Genomic DNA, 21508 nt, shown 5'->3' with positions numbered 1-21508 from the left:
AATGATGGGGAAAATGCTTGGAGATGATCAAGTATGAAGTTAGGAGTATTTTGAGAGAGAAATGAGGGTGTAGGTATGAGAAAATGGAGTGAAGAAATGGTGTTCATTTATAAAAACGTTTTTAGTTTATAAAGAAAGAAAAGGATTCCTAATTTTGTTTTCTTACTAATAATTCATACTACTTGACAAATCCTAGTTACCTCATATCTAGGGCAGTAATAATGTTGATTAGGATGTTGATTTGATGTGTATATACCAATAGTAAATATGTATAGAAGCTGGGTATGATACGGGTACATATACCCTAGATATACGTATAGAAATCTTGAGGAAACGGAACGAGAATTCAAATATAGCTATCTTTTGTGAATATACCTATATTTTTTTATGTATTTAAGTCCTTAAAAGTGATTAAATACATTATATATACGATACATGTATAAGCATTATAGATTATAAGTATATATATCAAAGAATGTTAAGTATAGTTATCGTTTTGAAAACTTAAGTTAGTAGTTTCAAAATATACTTATAACTCATTGTCATTAGTACACAATGAGATGTTAAACCATCCTTAGATCATGTTAAATATATATAAATACATATATATACACAAACGTATAATTATCGTATGTTATATAGTTCGTGATATCATCGGTCATATTGGACGGTCAAACGTTGTGTAAAACTCTTTTCAAAAACACAAGTCTCAACAATTTGGATTGCTTATCATGTTAGTATGGTTTAATTTATGTAAATATTAATCTCATAAGTATAATTTGGTCAGAAAATTCCGGGTCATTACATTATCTTATTATTATCATTATTAATAAAAGGAATTATCATTAAAAATTGTTATTTTTATTATTATTACTATTGTTATCATCGTTAAAGTTATAATTAGTATTATTATTATTATTATTATTATTATTATTATTATTATTATTATTATTATTATTATTATTATATATATATATATATATATATATCACTATTTAAAAATAGTTATTGTTATTGTTATTATTATTATTATTATCATTAAAATAGTTATTAGTATTATTAATAATATCATAGTAATTATCATTATTAGTATTATTATAATTAAAACTAATATTAGTAACACCTAATTCTTTTTAGTACTATTATTATTAGTATTATGAACACAATATAAAAGACGATTAAAAGCTATTATACGAAACGATTAGGAAATAATGAGTATGAGTATCATGATGAAATTAAAATATTATAAGATATTGATCTAGATAAAATTATCATTCTGATTATTTTTATCATTACTATTATTATTAAAAGTATCGTTAGTATTAAAACTATCATTTTAACAAAAAATATCATTTTAATAGAAATGTCATTGTTATTATAAAATATCATTATTATTATCATTTTAAATAGAATTATTATTTTAAAGTTAATATTAAAAAGTATCGTAAATATTAAAGTTATCATAATTAGAATTATCGTTTTATTATAATATCATTATTAGTAAATATAAATATTGATATTTTTATTAAAAGAATAATAATAATTATTATTGCAAAATAATACAACTTTTACTTATTATTATTATCAATGTTATTTTATCAAATAAATATGTAATACAAATAATATAATTACCTTAATAAAACCTATCATAATATTTTTTTTAAATTAACTTTATAAATTTTATTACTTAAGATATATAAAAGTATATTTTTATATAAAATTTTATTTATTAATAAATGAATTATATTATTTACTCTATTAAATCTTTTAAAAATATAAAACGACGATATTTAAACTATATAATAATCATGTATAAATTTTGGAAATCATTTTAAGTCAAATTGACTTTTGTTGACTTTTGCATATTAGTCTCGAGCATTAGGATTGTGGTACACTATGACCTGACCTAATTGTTAGACAAATATTGACCAACATATAATTATATATAATTAATTTAGGTTCGTGAATCCGAGGCCAACCTTGCACTAGTTCAATGACGTTATATGTATTTTTACTACGAAATACAGTATGGTGAGTTTCATTTGCCTTTTTACCCTTTATATTTTTGGGCTGAGAATACATGTGCAATTTTTATAAATGATTTACAAAATAGACACAGGTACGTGAAACTACATTCTATGGTTGAATTATCAAAATCGAATATGCCCCTTTTTATTAAGTCTGGTAATCTAAGAATTAGGGAACAGACACCCTAATTGACGCGAATTCTAAAGATAGATCTATTGGGCCTAACAAACCCCATCCAAAGTACCGGATGCTTTAGTACTTCGAAATTTATATCATGTCCGAAGGAGGATCCCGGAATGATGGGGATATTCTTATATGCATATTGTTAATGTCGGTTACCAGGTGTTCAATCCATATGAATGATTATTTTTGTCTCTATGCATGGGACGTATATTTATGAGAACTGGAAATGAAATTCTTGTGGTCTATTAAAATGATGAAAATGAATGATTATGATAAACTAATGAACTCACCAACCTTTTGGTTGACACTTTAAAGCATGTTTATTCTCAGGTATTAAAGAAATCTTCCGCTGTGCATTTGCTCATTTTAAAGATATTAATTGGAGTCTTTCATGGCATATTTCGAAGAACGTTGCATTCAAGTCATTGAGTTCATTAAAGATTATTATTATTAAGTCAATTTATAGTTGGATAGTGGATATTATGAAATGGTATGCATGCCTGTCAATTTTTGATGTAAAGAAAGTTTGTCTTTTAAAAACAAATGCAATGTTTGTAAAATGTATCATATAGAGATCAAATATCTCACGATGTAATCAACTATTGTGAATCGTTTATAATGTATATGAACGGGTCCTTTCAAAAGGATCACCTTCTTTTTGTCTCGAATGATTAAGTAGGCTACGAACCCATCAGATGAATTGCTTGATTCATTCTGGTGATACTGCTTTCGGAGTTTAGGTGAAACTCCATATCGGAATAGCTGTCGGAATCTGAGGAATTTGAACTGGTTGAGGGATTCATCTCGTACGATCAGATGAAGGAATTTTCGATAAGAAATAGATTATAGGATGTAGATTAGTATCCTACAATACATAATTTACATATGCATATATAATACAAAAATCCCATAAGTTACGGAGGAATCTACGGAAGCTGTCAGGAAAAAGTAACAATAACAGATACGCTAAGATATGAATTTGTCTATACACTGTCTATTCAATAGAGGTAGTAAGACGTGTCTAGACTTTAAGGATGATAAGAAAATAATTTTTGACACTAATGATAAGCAAAACTCTTGACATGCAGACACGATCGAAGTCCAGACTCACTAATGAATCCTAACGACTTATCAGTTATACACACTAATGCAGACCTGGTTCACTAAGACCACCGCTATGATACCAACTGAAGCGACCCGTCCTAATCTATCCGGATGAAGTCCATATCGATTACAAATGATTCACAATAGTTGGTTACATCGCGAGGTACTTGACTTCTATATGATACATTTTACAAACATTGCATTGGTTTTTAAAAGACAAACTTTCTTTACATCGAAAATTGACGGCATGCGTACCATTTCATAACATATTCAACTATAATTGACTTAATAATAATCTTGATGAACTCAACGACTCGAATGCAACATCTTTATTTTTATAAATTATAATCAACTTCTATAATTAATTAAGTATTATATAAATAATAATTCTAATAATGTTAATAATAATTATATTACAATAATAATAATAAATAATAATAATACTTGTAAATAATAGTTATTAGTAATAATACTGATTTTTAATAATAGGAATACCATTAATAATAAAAGTAGAATAAAAATAATAATAATTAATACTAATATTAACATTAAAAATAACAATGATATTAATAATTTTTATTAATCATTTTAATAAAGATAATAATAATAACAATATTGATAATATTATTAATAATTTGATAATGTTGTTAATAACAATATTGATAGTTATTTTAATCTTAATAGTTATAATATAACAAATTATATATAACAATTTTCATATTACATTATTAATATTACTAATAATACTAATGTTATTAATGATAAGGAATGTAATAATAATATAACAACTATAATTAACTTGTAATTACATTTAATATTTTAATGCTACAATTTATTATTTATGCAATGTTTACTAATTATATATATATAATTGAGTATTTATACATTATATATATATTACAATATACATTCAATTATACATAAAAATCATATCTATTTATACGTAGATTCATCTTAACATAATTATTTCGTATTTTGTTTACGTATTTAATTCTAATAGATTAAAGGGTATTTTTATTAATTTAAAATTTTATATATTCATTTATATTTATATTTATATCTATATATGTATTTACATAATTATTTACATATAGTTGTTCGTGAATCGCCGGGATTAATCAAAGGTCAAATGTATGCATGAACACAGCTCAAAGTTCTTGAGATTCAGTTTAATAGACTTTGCTTATCGTGTCGAAATCATATAAAGATTAAGTTTAAATTTTGGTCAGAAATTCCCGGGTCGTCACAATATAGAGGTCAAGTACCTCGCGATGTAACCAAATGTAATGTATTCGTCCGGATGAATTAGGACGGGTCATTAAAAGTGGCTCCAAAAACTTCACTCCCTCCAGATATGACCGAAATGAACGGTTTTATTTATGCGGTGTCGTCAAGCAGCAAGGCGTCAGAATCAGCCAATCGAAGAGGGGGTTGGTAATAGTTTTAAATTTATATTTAGCGGAGCCTAAATTGTACTACTCCTTATTACGAGTAAGGAAAGTATGACCTAGGGTTGTATTCTTAAGATATTAGTAGAATCGAACCTATAATTAAAGCTTAAGATACTCCTAAAGTGAAGGAGTAGTGGTTTATTACCTAACATTGGGTTTTTTAGTTTATAAGATAAAATAAAGTAAATACGATAAAATTTGTAATTTAGATAAGGTTAAAACAAGTGCATACAATGGTTTCATCAGTTACTTTGCCGATATTATGGATTTTTGGCTCATGAATAGGTAGTGACCTTGTATTCATTACACTAGTCCTAAATGCCCCTGTCATAAGACATGTCACAGAATAATGTGTTAGGCTTGAAGATTCTAAATAGACAGCAACGTCCCTTACCCACATGCCCATGCAGTCTGACTACATGCATCCATATTCAGATGGCTCATCCAATTGAGCGACTCGGTTGGGTGACTTATTAACATTCCACAAAGGTCTAAAATTTCTTAAGCATAATAGAATACAAAGTTTTCCATATCTGAGAGACGTGATGTGTTTTAATGCTTTCGTTAATGATTAGGTTTAAAAGGTAGTTAGGCCCTTAATAGAGTCAACCATAAAGAACACCATGGTCAAGTCTGGTTTGACTTCCATGAACACGTTCGGTTATCTTAACGGTCTAATCCTTTATGTATTTAAACAAACAGTTCCTTAATTAACTAAGTATCCCTCAAACGAGGTGCAATGCTTGAAACTACATTATGGTGCAGTGTACTAATCAACACTGACCGGGTTCCATGGTCTTACTTAGCAGAGATACAGCTTACAACAACCGTTGTGATTCAGCGTGAACGTACGAAGTTTATATGCTTGGTGACTACACTAGCATGGTCTAGGACTGACAATGTACTATGGGTCTAATTAGATGTTTCACTACGAAAGAGTCCTCAGTCGGAATCCAAGGCTCGTTGGACTTACTACAATCGGTGTGCCTCAGTCAAACTTACGTTATATCCGATAGATTTATCTTACCAAGGGGTGACACAGATAGTGTACACTGAATCGGGGTTCGCTACTTCCCATTAACAGATCCGATAACTACGTTCTATTAGTTGGAAAAGTGATTGAGTTTAAAGCATAATCGGAAAGCATCTCGACAACATACCCAAACCATAATATTATTCCGGCATTAAAACTGACTACATCATAGCATACACTAAAGATAACTACTGGCTAATCATGGCAACAATATCACAAAGCATAATAATGAAACACATTATATATAGACAAAGGATAGAAGTACCAGTAGATTAAACGAGTTCCGAATACAAAAGTGACATCTTCAAAATCCAAACCGCTCCTAATACAATCTTCGGCGTTCTTCTCCGGGTACTAGGTTTCCTGCATGGAGTCGAAGACCTTGAAAGTATGACTAATATTGTAGAAAGAGAGAGAAAGAAGTGAATTGAAGTGTGTGTAAAAATGGATGACAAAGACCCTTTAAATAGACTTGGAATTGGCCTGCATACGGCTGGCAAGGCGTATGGCAAGCCGTTTTTGGTGGCCGTTTGCTTTGGCAGGCCGTTTTGCCTGGTCGTTTGCCTAGGCCGTATGGCAGGACGATTTCACACTGGCAGGCCGTATGGCAAGCCGTATGGCCTGCTTTGGTTTGTTGATTTCACTGGATCGTAACTTGATTTCCTTGATCGTAACTTAGTTTCTCGTCTTTCACCGTTTTCACTCTAGAATCTTCGTTTTAGCTCCAATTCTCTTGATTCTTTTTGCACCATCTTCGTAATTACTTAATCTTCAATTTCAACTGAAGAAGCGAGTATTTTGGCGATAAAGCTCAAAACTTTTTTATTTTTGGGTCTCAATACCGGGGTGAAAACGTGAATTTTTAGCTGATATCACATAGCACCAAAACAAAACCATGAAGCTAGACACACCATGAAGAACTAAGATCCACTCCAATTTGGGTTGAAATCACAGCCATCTTTACCCATTCAAGCGTTCTCTTACTAGAACTCTCATATATCTCTCTCTAGAGGATTTAGTTGGTGAGAAATGGAGATAAGAATGAGATCTAGATCTTGTTTGGGGTATAAAACGGTCCATAAGTGAAAAGACCAAAGTGCCCCTCTTCATTTAACAAAATTACAAACCTACCAACACTGTCAGCACATTTTGCGTGGTGCGCAAAAATTTGCACGGTGCGCAGTATAAGTAACCCGTCTTTTGCGCAGTGCCCAAAAATATGTGCGGTGTGCGATATAAGTTGTTTCCGGATCAGAATGTTACAACTATAAGGTAACCCGTCTTTTGCGCGGTGCGCAAAAATGTAATTTCAGCTCAGAATGTTACAACACTCCTCCACTTAAACTGGATCACGTCCCCGTGATCCGCACCACGCACTAAAACACATGCAAATTAACACCAGCACACCTGCTATTCGCAGCTCGATATCACGTTCAACGATCCTCCAAAGGACTCCTAGAATTTCCGAAGTCGAAAGCACCCATCAAGCTTGCCACATCCGCTAGCTTGAACTTACTAAGCTCTTTAGCTACCACCGCTAACACAGTACTTCTAACGACCAAATCATCTGCTGAGGGAACACGAAAAGCACCATGTAACCCTACACGTTCCTCCCAAGCTTCTACCCGCAACAAGCCACGACAATAACCAAATAACTCAACGCGATCTACTAGGTCCACTACAACGTGAACCAAGTCTTGCATTACTCCAAATCTAGAAGGATTCATGCCGCGATAAGTACTCTGTACTTCAACGGCTCACACTGGCATAACACAACCGGTCGCACGTCCGCTTATGCGCGAGCATTCATTTTCTACACAATAAAACTGGTAATTCTCAATTCGACAAGTCGATGCCAACAGGGCAGTTGACACACTCCTCCAATGAGCACTTCTTACAGTGGCACTCCAACACTTAGCACAAGGCTATTATTGTAATGGAATTCCACTGATGGCAATAACCCATACAAACACTGGTCAATCGTAAATATTCTCAATTCAAGAACCAACTTCCTCCGTCACCACAACCGGGTTATTCCTTCAACGAAGAAATTTCGTATTCACCAGGTACTCGTTATAGGGACACTAACATTGCCCTCAAATGATCTGCACACGACCATCCATCACTAGATTAATCCAGGACGACAATAATACACCACGAGCTAGACAATACATCAACACTTGACATAGGGTTTCTCCTCTAAACCCTACAACACAACTATACAATACGGCTTCCTAGTACTAGCATGGAAACTATTCGTGTACTAGAATCCCGTCAACAGCGAATTATCATCACAACAATCCGCAATTCACCACACGCCCAATAAAAATATCCTCCAACGCTGGGTGAATCCTCTTGCCTTGACCGTCCGTTAAGGATGTCCTCGACATTTCAATGCAACTAACGGGTCGTATCACTAGGGAACACACCCTCGTAAATAAACAACATCTACGTGTCTCTATGTGAGACAACTGGAATCGGCACTCCACGCCTCACAATTGTCCATAAAGCGAAATAATCCACTGAAGATTCCCACGGTATGCGGTATATATGGTAAATGATAAGCGTAGTTCTAAACAACTCGAGGTGTTAAGTTAGTATTCAAGTGCTCATAAATGTATATACTGAGTACAGGCTTGTTGTTAAAAGCAAGTAAATGTTTCTCTAAATTCTATTTTTCAGACTCTGTTTTATATTACTATAACATGTGGTTAACAAATAAGAGAGACAAAGACCTTTTTGATGTCATACACAATTAAAATTTGATTTCATTATTTACATAAAGATTATAACTTGACTATTGTTGTCTGCAAAATTTTCATACTAAACCTTGTGGGTCTTATGATGATAAACATTTTCTTAAACCTTAATACTTACACATATCGTATTGTTTCCTTAAACCTGTAGATTCACTCAACATTATCGTTGACCCATTTTGCATGTTTTATCTCAGGTCCTTAGAGCTATTGCTTCTGCTCGTTTACTTGGTGCATGGTCTTGTCATGGAGTCAGCATATTTTGTTAAGACTTTATTTATATATATTTCGCATTTAAAATTTTTACATTACTAAATACTGGTGGCGTGTGGTTACGATCACAAGAGTATTTATTTATGAATAATAGCTTGTGTTTTACAGTCAATTATTTTTAATAAAATTAAATGTGAATGCTTTTGAAACATCTCATATAGAGGGCGTAAACGTCACCGTGGAACCTATGATTAACACGCCATTAGATGGAATTTAGCGGGGTGTTATAGTTGGTATCAGAGCTAGGAGTTGTAGGGAACTAGGACTTGCATTAGATTGTCCTCCCGAGTCATAGGACGTATTAGGAGTCCAGACTACGACCCGACCATAAGATATAATGTGTTGCTGCATGTGGAACGTGTATATAGATATATATGTGTCTATCATATTTGTGTAATCACTATTCTAATATAATTGCGTTCTAACTGTGTAACTAGATGACCGAACTCCATGATATTTGAAAGGACCCGTTCATATACATTATAAACGATTCACAATAGTTGATTACATTGCGAGGTATTTGACCTCTATATGATACATTTTACAAACATTGCATTCGTTTTTAAAAGACAATCTTTCTTTACATCGAAAATTGACAGGCATGCATACCATTTCATAATATCCACTCTTCAACTATAAATTGATTTAATAATAATCTTTGATGAACTCAATGACTCGAATGCAACGTTCTTCGAAATATGCTATGAAAGACTCCAAGTAATATCTTTAAAATGAGCAAATGCACAGCGGAAGATTTCTTTAACACCTGAGAATAAACATGCTTTAAAGTGTCAACCAAAAGGTTGGTGAGTTCATTAGTTTATCATAATCATTTATTTTCATCATTTTAATAGACCACAAGAATTTCATTTCCAGTTCTCATAAATATACGTCCAATGCATAGAGACAAAAATAATCATTCATATGGTGAACACCTGGTAACCGACATTAACTAGATACATATAAGAATATCCCCTATCATTCCGGGATCCTCCTTCGGACATGATATAAATTTCGAAGTACTAAAGCATCCGGTACTTTGGATGGGGTTTGTTAGGCCCAATAGATCTATCTTTAGGATTCGCGTCAATTAGGGTGTCTGTTCCCTAATTCTTAGATTACCAGACTTTAATAAAAAGGGGCATATTCGATTTCGATAATTCAACCATAGAATGTAGTTTCAATTACTTGTGTCTATTTCGTCAAACATTTATAAAAGTGCATGTATTCTCAGTCCCAAAAATATAAAGGGTAAAAAGGCAAATGAAACTCACCATACTGTATTTTATAGTAAAAATACATATAACGTCATGGAACAAGTACAAGGTTGGCCTCGGATTCACGAACCTAAATTAATTATATATAATTATATGTTGGTCAATATTTGTCTAACAAATTAGGTCAAGTCATAGTGTACCACAATCCTAATGCTCGAGACTAATATGCAAAAGTCAACAAAAGTAAATTTGACTCAAAATAATTTTTAAAAATCTATACATGATTAATATGTAGCTTAAATATCGTCATTTTATATTTTTAAATATTTTTAAAAGATTTATTAGAGTAAATAATATAATTTATTTATTAATAAATAAAATTTTATATTAAATTTATATAATAAAATATACTTTTATATATATTAAGTAATAAAATTTATAGAGTTCATTTAATATCATAAAGATAATATGATAGGTATTATTAAAGTAAGTTATTACACATAGTAAAATATGTTTGTATCACATATTTATTTGATAAAATAATATCTATAATGATAGTAAGTAAAAGTTATATTATTTTGTAATAATAATTATTATTATAAAAATATCATTATTTATAATTACTAAGATGACATTATGATAAAACGATAATTCTAATTATGATATCTTTAATATTTACGATAATTTTTAATATTATCTTTAAAATAATAATTCTATTTAAAATAATAATAATAATAATGATATTTTATAGTAACAATGACATTTCTATTAAAATGATAATTTTGTTAAAATGATAGTTTTAATACTAACGATAATTTTAATAATAATAGTAATGATAAAAATAATAAGAACGATAATTTTATCTAAATCAATATCTTATAATATTTTAATTTCATCATGATACTCTTACCCATTATTTCCTAATCGTTTCGTTTAATAGCTTTTAATCGTCTTTTATATCGTGTTCATAATAATGATAATAATAGTAATCAAAATAATTAGGTGTTACAAATATTTGTTTTAATTACAATAATATTAATAATGATAGTTACTATAACATTATTAACGATAATACTAATAATTATCTTAATGATAATATAGTAATAATAATAATAACAATAACAATAACCATTTTTAAATAATGATATATATATATTAATAATGATAATAATAATAATAATAATAATAATACCAATAATAATAATAATAATAATAATAATAATAATAATAATAATAATAATAATAATAATTGGATAATAATAATAATACTAAATATAACTTTAACGATAATAACGATAGTAATAATAAAAAAAATAACAATTTTTAATGATAAATCCCTTTTATTGATAAAGATAATAATAATGATAATAATAATAAGATAAAACTAGAACGACGATAAAAACAACGATAATAGTAATCATTTTTAACAAAAATATCGAAAATTCAATTGATTATAACTTCTAATCCGTTCATCGAAACCATTCGATATCTAAAGGAAAAGTTCTTAATTTTTCGCTAGCTTTCCAAGGACATGCATATCTTATACCTTATCTCAACCGCAAGTGTAACTAATTCAAGATTCAACCTAATCTGTCTAAGGGCAATATCAAAAGTACAAGCATGCATAATCCTAAATACTCGAGCACTAGTCAGGGATACACTATTAGTATGTAAAAGTTAAATTATGAGTACTCACGTATCAATATTGAGATTCAATATTGCAGGAAAGGTACGTAGATGCAACGGAAATGATAAACACTATATTGACCTCACGAGCATACCCATGAACCATACTCAATCACCTCCATAGCTATAACCCATAATTTCCTTAATCATATCCCACTCGAAAAACAATTTTGAAATCACTCGGACAGCACTCCGTCGTAATATTTTATGTATACTAATAATATCTTGAAATAATACGGAGTAAATATATATTTGTAAATCGATTGAGAGAGTTTAGAGAAAAATATTTTCAAGTTTCTATGAAATAATGAAACCTATTGAATTCTATTTATAATAGATTTTTGAATTATTAAAGTGAATTATTAAAGTATGAATTATTAAAGTGAATTATTAAAGTATGAATTATTAAAGTGAATTATTAAAGTATGAATTATTAAAGTGAATTATTAAAGTATGAATTATTAAAGTGAATTATTAAAGTTAAAGTAAAGTAAAAATAAAGTAAAGGTAAATTTTAAGTATAGTAAAAGTATAAAACTATGTACGTATAATACGCTTATAAATATATATAATATTAATTTAAATTGTTATATATATTTAATAAAATAAAATATAAATATCGTTATCTTTATCATACTAGTTAAGTAATGAGTTGTCAAAAATAGTTCTAGATATTTATAAAAGTTATATACGTTTTAATAATAAAGTTCTTTTTAAACTGAAAACGTTTTTGTACGTTTGAAACTAAATAGATCAATCGAGTCTTTATGAGATTCAATCTTCCACTATCCTTTGTCTAGTTCTCAATGATTGACAATTTGTTCTTATTTAAAAATCACTTTACCATTTTCCGAATATTGTTAAAATGGAAAGATTTCTCAAATCAACGTGGGCCTTTCAACAAAGACTTGTAATAATAATTCAATATATCTGATAATTCAATCATTTGATCTTATCTTCTAATTCCATTGATAAACATTTTGAAACAAATACAATCATATAAAGTATTTAATCTAATATTTTGTTTACGTTTCAAGTTATAATATATATACACATATACATATATAATCATATTCGTTTAATGGTTCATGAATCGTTGAAACTTGGTTGAGGTTGAATGAATGTATGAACATAGTTTAAAATTCTTGAAATTTAACTTAACAAATATTGCTTATCGTGTCAGAAACATATAAAGATTAAAGTTTAAATTTGGTAGGAAATTTCCGGGTTGTCACAGTACCTACCCGTTAAAGAAATTTCGTCCCGAAATTTGAGTGGAAAGGTCGTGAATGATAATAAGTATGTTTTCATGATGCATACGGGCTGAAAATTAGAGTTTTATCATCAGCGAATAATTTGGATAAACAATCCATTTATATGAAGAGTACGAATGAAGCTAACATAGAAGAGTGAAATGAGTAAGTGTAGATTCATCTTATCATTTGACGTAGATATGATTGATTCCCAGATTTCAAAGGATTTGAAGAAAATCTTCTTAATAAGATTTGACTCTCCGGTAATTAAGGGAATTATGATCCGCTTTAAATACGATCATCCATTTTAATTGTTCTGTCATAGATTTTCTTATAAATTCACCTCCTTCGTTTTCTTACAACTCACACCTTCTGTTGATACATTTTATGCAAGTCCCTAGACATCTACCCACGTCCATTGCAGGTACAACAGTTTACTGGCCACCATGATTGCTTGTTATTATCCTATCCTTGTTTGTATGTGGTTACAGGAACTGCAGGAACGTGATTTAGATGTTTGACTATGTTAGACTTAGTCAGACGTACGAGTGAAGCCTCACTAGTACGGCTGACAGGCTCATACGCACGGTTGATGCTGAGCTAAGTCACAATTACAACCTAAATGGGAAGACACGAGTGAGTGATCACCCATACGGCTGATGAAGCCAACTCGTACGTGTGATGAATGAATCGTATGGGTAAGTCAACAGCAGGGGTATATAAAGTCTTATGTTCTTCATTTTAGGTTAAGCCTCTCATTTATTATACACACTCAGATCTAGTGAGCTCCTCCGATTCTCTCTCAGTCCAAATCACCCAGGTGGTGAATAATAGCTCTAGGTGTTGATCTAAGCACACTTGATTTAGTTGTGGTTCGACTAAATTAATCAAAAAAAACTTAACCTATTCACTAGAGGGTTTGATTCACTTATTCTGCCATTGTGTGAGTTAAATCTGTTGATTTCTAAGTTCCTAGTCATGTTTCATCACCTTCTATTCTTTCCCCCTCAACTCATATTTTAAAGTATTCATCAATATGCTCCATCCAATTCTGATTCTCGATATACTTCTAATTTTCATGTTGATCATTCTTCTTTTTCATCTACCGCTGGAAGAATCTATTTACTTCTACTATACTCTTGGGTTTATAGTGTTTCTAGTTCTCCCGAGTCTTTATATTGCTATATGCATAGATGTATATGGTTTATAATTTCTGGTTTATCGTTAGGCTTTATATGTTCCCTTATATTTCAAAGTCTCTGCTTCTGTCTTCTATAATCATTATCATTCACAGTTAATGCTCTCTTTTATTTGCTGCAATTTATACCCCAATTTCTATTTCGGAGTTTTGTCCTTTCGTTTCTTCTTCTTGCGATTAAGCACCGCTTGTAATGGTCCAGAATTCACAGATATGAATTTCGGAATGAACATTGTTAATATTCTAGGAAGGAAATTGTGATGGCACGATCTTGACTTGTCAAATTACTAGAATACCTTGGAAAAGGCCGAATCATCAAGAAATATTTTCTTGATATTTTAGAGGTTAAATAGAATACAAGAGTCGTATAACATGGCACATGATGATGTTATGATCTGTGAATCATCACGTTCCATTTAGAAACTCAGCATGACTTACTGTAATATAATCACGTTGATCAAGTGTCATTATATTATACTAATTCATGCTTCAGTTCCCAATACTACTTCAAAATATTCCTATTTTAAACTTGAATGTTTCAGAATTTAGAAACTAAAATAGTTTCTTTATGATGTAATACAGATAGCGCGAAGAGATAAATGATTTCAAATAAGAAAAATTAAGAAAATATCTTCAGAAATATGGAGGATATTTATAATGAAAGATATGATGATATTTTAGAATTTCTAATATCAGAGGATGATGAAGAATATTGTCCGCAGGGGTTTAGAGTCAGGAGCAAGGTATTCGTTAATGACTTCAGTAGGTACTAAATCATTTGGATCCTTTGAAGTCAGGTTCAGTCTTTGTAATTTGTCCACAGCCTCCTTCCTACTTTGCTCAATCCGTTTTCCAGTTCCAAAACTTCTCTTTTTCTGCGTTTTGCCAGCACACTTCATCATTATCATCCAGCTTTTACCGTTTAAAGTCGTTTATATTTTTTGCTGCTTCATCAACATTTTTTCCATTTTCGGAGAACCAATTAGTAGTTCGGAGTGTTTTTCAGAAACTTCACATTCAAATTAAGTCCAGAAGATAGACGTTATATATACACATATAACTGTTGGCATAGACATGCTGCGAGATTTCAACATACTGATTGCTAATTCCCAATGATTCGTATGACAATTCTCATTACAAGATGCGAATGAGTAAATGATGGGGTTTCAATAAATAATTATAATGACTTTTTGGAGAGGCTAAAGTCAAAGGGTAATGAAGTTGTTGGTACATCTGCTAATAATGTGGTGGAATGTAAAAGGTTCCCTGGTAACGATGGTGTATATCTCAAGGTGATAATAAGGTTAGTCTGACTGAAAAGTCGAAGTTGATTTGCTGGAGCTGTGACAAAACTGGCTACTTTGAATAGGAGTCGCAAAGTTATTTTTGCTAATAAATGCCAAAGAATCTGACGCGGATACGTTGTTTAAACTTTTACTTTGGTTTCAAGAGTTTTTCGGGTACATAACTGTGGGTAACATGTGGTTGGATCATCATCTCGATTGCTCATCATTCGAAGTGTCTTCAAAAATTTTCGAAGGGTTTGAACACAGATTGTAATCGTTAACATACATTTGATGTTCTAACACAGTTTTGAAGTCAAAATATAGCTTGTGAAAGATGTAAGGATCTAAGAGTGATGATTTTGGTCATATCTCGAGTTGAATTTTGAGATTTCAAAATCAGAATATGTAATTAAATTTTGAATGAGTATGGTTGTTTTGATTTCTATAAAAGAATGTATATTGTTGTGAAAGTAGGGAGTATAATGGATGATTTGCTGAATCAGATTCGAAGAATGTAACATATTATTTGTGAATTTATATATCTCTCGGGTATTACTTACCCGTTAAAAAAAATTTCACAATTAATATTTTGTACAAAAGAATTTTATTACAGTCTTTATGAAAATATATATATATATATATATATATATATATATATATATATATATATATATATGTATATTTTCTTCAGATGTAACATAGATTTAATGAGTTAATGTTAAATTAAACTCATTTGATTTACGGTTGAAACTAGAATTGAATAATCCCTAAAGGGTTTAAAAAGTACATAACTTTTACGCAGTATTTCTTTAATAACATTGAAATTATGAATCAATACTTCGTTATTTGTTGATGTATGATGTTTGGTTCGTGGAATTCTTGTGAATTTCGCAAAGTACGAATGATGTTATCTGAAAAGTTTCGGGTACATCGATGATGAAAGTGTAAAATCAAATATATACTTGATTTATTATGAATTAGAATTTGTTGAATTGCGACAGAGATTGTAGTTAACGCTGGTTAAGTTGCGGCCGAAGGACGTACATTATTGCATATTTGTAATATGGAATAACCGAGTAGTTAAGATTGACACACAATAGCTTAGCACGGAAAGATTTATTTCAAAATATATATATATATATATATATATATATATATATATATATATATATATATATATATATATATATATATATATATATATATATATATATATATATATATATATATATATATATATATATATATATAATATACATATAATTTCTTCAGAGGGAATGAGTTAATTCTTCATAACTCGTTGATACAATATACACGTTATTGATTCGTAATGATGTCCACAGTGATTCTTGAACTGACAGAGTTTGTGATGTTATCGGTGTTGTTAATTCGGATGTTGACTGTACTGATGATGCTGGTAACGCTGACGGTACTGTTGATGCTGTTGGTAAAGCAAGTTTAGCTTGTTAATCACACACCATTTTTGTCAGGGTTTCTACTCTTCCTTCTATCATTTTGGTTTGCTTAACTGATTTATGGTTAGGGCTAGATTAGATAATCTCTAAGACTTTATAGATTACATAATCGCCGCAGAATGTTTCTCCAATGAAGTTATGAATTAATACTTCGTCAGTTATTGTTGTTGGTACTCCTTAGTATCTATGGTGCGTATGACGTCGATGCTCAAGTTGAGGTTTACGACGCGGTTGTGGTTGGAGGTGGTAATGGTACTGTTGGCATTGATGATGGTGGTACTGGTTATGCTGCTGATGCTGCTGCTGGTGTTTGTAATCTCTACACCATATTCTCCAAAGCCACTACCCGAGAGCGAAGCTCATTGACTTCATCTATTACACCGGGGTGATTGTCGGTTCGGACAAGCGGATAAATAAAATCTAAAATTTGATGTAATATATAATCGTGACGAGATACTCTGGAAATGAGCGAGAACATGGTGTTTCGGACAGGTTCGCCGGTAAGTGCTTCAGGTTCTTCGTCAAGAGGGCAATGTGGTGGATGGAAGGGATTACCTTCTTCTTGTCTCCAATGATTGAGGAGGCTACGAACCCATCCCCAATTCATCCAGAATAGGTGATGACTGATTGGTTGATCTATTCCGGTCACACTGCTTTCGGAGCTTGAGTGGGATTCCATTTCGGAATCTGAGTGACTTGAACTGATGACGAATTCCATTTCGTACGATTGGATAAAGGATTTTTTTTTCGATATGAAATGATTTTGGCTAACGGATGGTATTCTAATTACATAGAATATATATATATAGATCAAAATATTTCGTAGATTACAGAGGACTTTGCGGGATATGTCAGACAAAGTTTAAAGTAACAGATACGATAAGATATGATTTAGCAGATATGCTAAGATATAAATTTTTGTCTATACACTATTTATGCAATCAATGCAGCAAGACGTGTCTTAGACTAAAAATGATAAGCAGGTAATTTCCTGAGGATGATAAGTAGTTAATTTTCGACACAAAATGATAAGCAAAACTTTTGACATGCAGACACGGTCGAAGTCCAGACTCACTAATGCATCCTATCGACTTATTAGTTAGACACACTAATACAGACCTGGTTCGCTAAGACCACCGCTCTGATACCAACTGAAAGGACCCGTTCATATACATTATAAACGATTCACAATAGTTGATTACATTGCGAGGTATTTGACCTCTATATGATACATTTTACAAACATTGCATTCGTTTTTAAAAGACAATCTTTCTTTACATCGAAAATTGACAGGCATGCATACCATTTCATAATATCCACTCTTCAACTATAAATTGATTTAATAATAATCTTTGATGAACTCAATGACTCGAATGCAACGTTCTTCGAAATATGCTATGAAAGACTCCAAGTAATATCTTTAAAATGAGCAAATGCACAGCGGAAGATTTCTTTAACACCTGAGAATAAACATGCTTTAAAGTGTCAACCAAAAGGTTGGTGAGTTCATTAGTTTATCATAATCATTTATTTTCATCATTTTAATAGACCACAAGAATTTCATTTCCAGTTCTCATAAATATACGTCCCATGCATAGAGACAAAAATAATCATTCATATGGTGAACACCTGGTAACCGACATTAACTAGATACATATAAGAATATCCCCTATCATTCCGGGATCCTCCTTCGGACATGATATAAATTTCGAAGTACTAAAGCATCCGGTACTTTGGATGGGGTTTGTTAGGCCCAATAGATCTATCTTTAGGATTCGCGTCAATTAGGGTGTATGTTCCCTAATTCTTAGATTACCAGACTTTAATAAAAAGGGACATATTCGATTTCGATAATTCAACCATAGAATGTAGTTTCAATTACTTGTGTCTATTTCGTCAAACATTTATAAAAGCGCATGTATTCTCAGTCCCAAAAATATAAAGGGTAAAAAGGCAAATGAAACTCACCATACTGTATTTCATAGTAAAAATACATATAACGTCATGGAACAAGTACAAGGTTGGCCTCGGATTCACGAACCTAAATTAATTATATATAATTATATGTTGGTCAATATTTGTCTAACAAATTAGGTCAAGTCATAGTGTACCACAATCCTAATGCTCGAGACTAATATGCAAAAGTCAACAAAAGTAAATTTGACTCAAAATAATTTTTAAAAATCTATACATGATTAATATGTAGCTTAAATATCGTCATTTTATATTTTTAAATATTTTTAAAAGATTTATTAGAGTAAATAATATAATTTATTTATTAATAAATAAAATTTTATATTAAATTTATATAATAAAATATACTTTTATATATATTAAGTAATAAAATTTATAGAGTTCATTTAATATCATAAAGATAATATGATAGGTATTATTAAAGTAAGTTATTACACATAGTAAAATATGTTTGTATCACATATTTATTTGATAAAATAATATCTATAATGATAGTAAGTAAAAGTTATATTATTTTGTAATAATAATTATTATTATAAAAATATCATTATTTATAATTACTAAGATGACATTATGATAAAACGATAATTCTAATTATGATATTAATTTTTAATATTATCTTTAAAATAATAATTCTATTTAAAATAATAATAATAATAATGATATTTTATAGTAACAATGACATTTCTATTAAAATGATAATTTTTGTTAAAATGATAGTTTTAATACTAACGATACTTTTAATAATAATAGTAATGATAAAAATAATAAGAACGATAATTTTATCTAAATCAATATCTTATAATATTTTAATTTTATCATGATACTCTTACCCATTATTTCCTAATCGTTTCGTTTAATAGCTTTTAATCGTCTTTTATATCGTGTTCATAATAATGATAATAATAGTAATCAAAATAATTAGGTGTTACAAATATTTGTTTTAATTACACTAATATTAATAATGATAGTTACTATAACATTATTAACGATAATACTAATAATTATCTTAATGATAATATAGTAATAATAATAATAACAATAACAATAACCATTTTTAAATAATGATATATATATATTAATAATGATAATAATAATAATAATAATAATAATACCAATAATAATAATAATAATAATAATAATAATAATAATAATAATAATAATAATAATAATAATAATAATAATAATAATAATTGGATAATAATAATAATACTAAATATAACTTTAACGATAGTAATAATAAAAAAAATAACAATTTTTAATGATAAATCCCTTTTATTGATAAAGATAATAATAATGAGATAAAACTAGAACGACGATAAAAACGACGATAATAATAATCATTTTTAATAAAAATATCGAAAATTCAATTGATTATAACTTCTAATCCGTTCATCGAAACCATTCGATATCTAAAGGAAAAGTTCTTAATTTTTCGCTAGCTTTCCAAGGACATGCATATCTTATACCTTATCTCAATCGCAAGTGTAACTAATTCAAGATTCAACCTAATCTGTCTAAGGGCAATATCAAAAGTACAAGCATGCATAATCCTAAATACTCGAGCACTAGTCAGGGATACACTATTAGTATGTAAAAGTTAAATTATGAGTACTCACGTATCAATATTGAGATTCAATATTGCAGGAAAGGTACGTAGATGCAACGGAAATGATAAACACTATATTGACCTCACGAGCATACCCATGAACCATACTCAATCACCTCCATAGCTATAACCCATAATTTCCTTAATCATATCCCACTCGAAAAACAATTTTGAAATCACTCGGACAGCACTCCGTCGTAATATTTTATGTATACTAATAATATCTTGAAATAATACGGAGTAAATATATATATGTAAATCGATTGAGAGAGTTTAGAGAAAAATATTTTCAAGTTTCTATGAAATAATGAAATCTATTGAATTCTATTTATAATAGATTTTTGAATTATTAAAGTGAATTATTAAAGTATGAATTATTAAAGTGAATTATTAAAGTGAATTATTAAAGTATGAATTATTAAAGTGAATTATTAAAGTATGAATTATTAAAGTGAATTATTAAAGTTAAAGTAAAGTAAAAATAAAGTAAAGGTAAAGTTTAAGTATAGTAAAAGTATAAAACTATGTACGTATAATACGCTTATAAATATATATAATATTAATTTAAATCGTTATATATATTTAATAAAATAAAATATAAATATCGTTATCTTTATCATACTAGTTAAGTAATGAGTTGTCAAAAATAGTTCTAGATATTTATAAAAGTTATATACGTTTTAATAATAAAGTTCTTTTTAAACTGAAAACGTTTTTGTACGTTTGAAACTAAATAGATCAATCGAGTCTTTATGAGATTCAATCTTCCACTATCCTTTGTCTAGTTCTCAATGATTGACAATTTGTTCTTATTTAAAAATCACTTTACCATTTTCCGAATATTGTTAAAATGGAAAGATTTCTCAAATCAACGTGGGCCTTTCAACAGAGACTTGTAATAATAATTCAATATATCTGATAATTCAATCATTTGATCTTATCTTCTAATTCCATTGATAAACATTTTGAAACAAATACAATC

The sequence above is a fragment of the Rutidosis leptorrhynchoides genome, chromosome 10 (genome assembly GCF_046630445.1).
Source record: "Rutidosis leptorrhynchoides isolate AG116_Rl617_1_P2 chromosome 10, CSIRO_AGI_Rlap_v1, whole genome shotgun sequence".
In the NCBI taxonomy this organism is placed as follows: domain Eukaryota; kingdom Viridiplantae; phylum Streptophyta; class Magnoliopsida; order Asterales; family Asteraceae; genus Rutidosis; species Rutidosis leptorrhynchoides.
The sequence above is the reverse complement of the archived record's forward strand: the minus strand, read 5'-3'. Positions refer to the sequence as shown.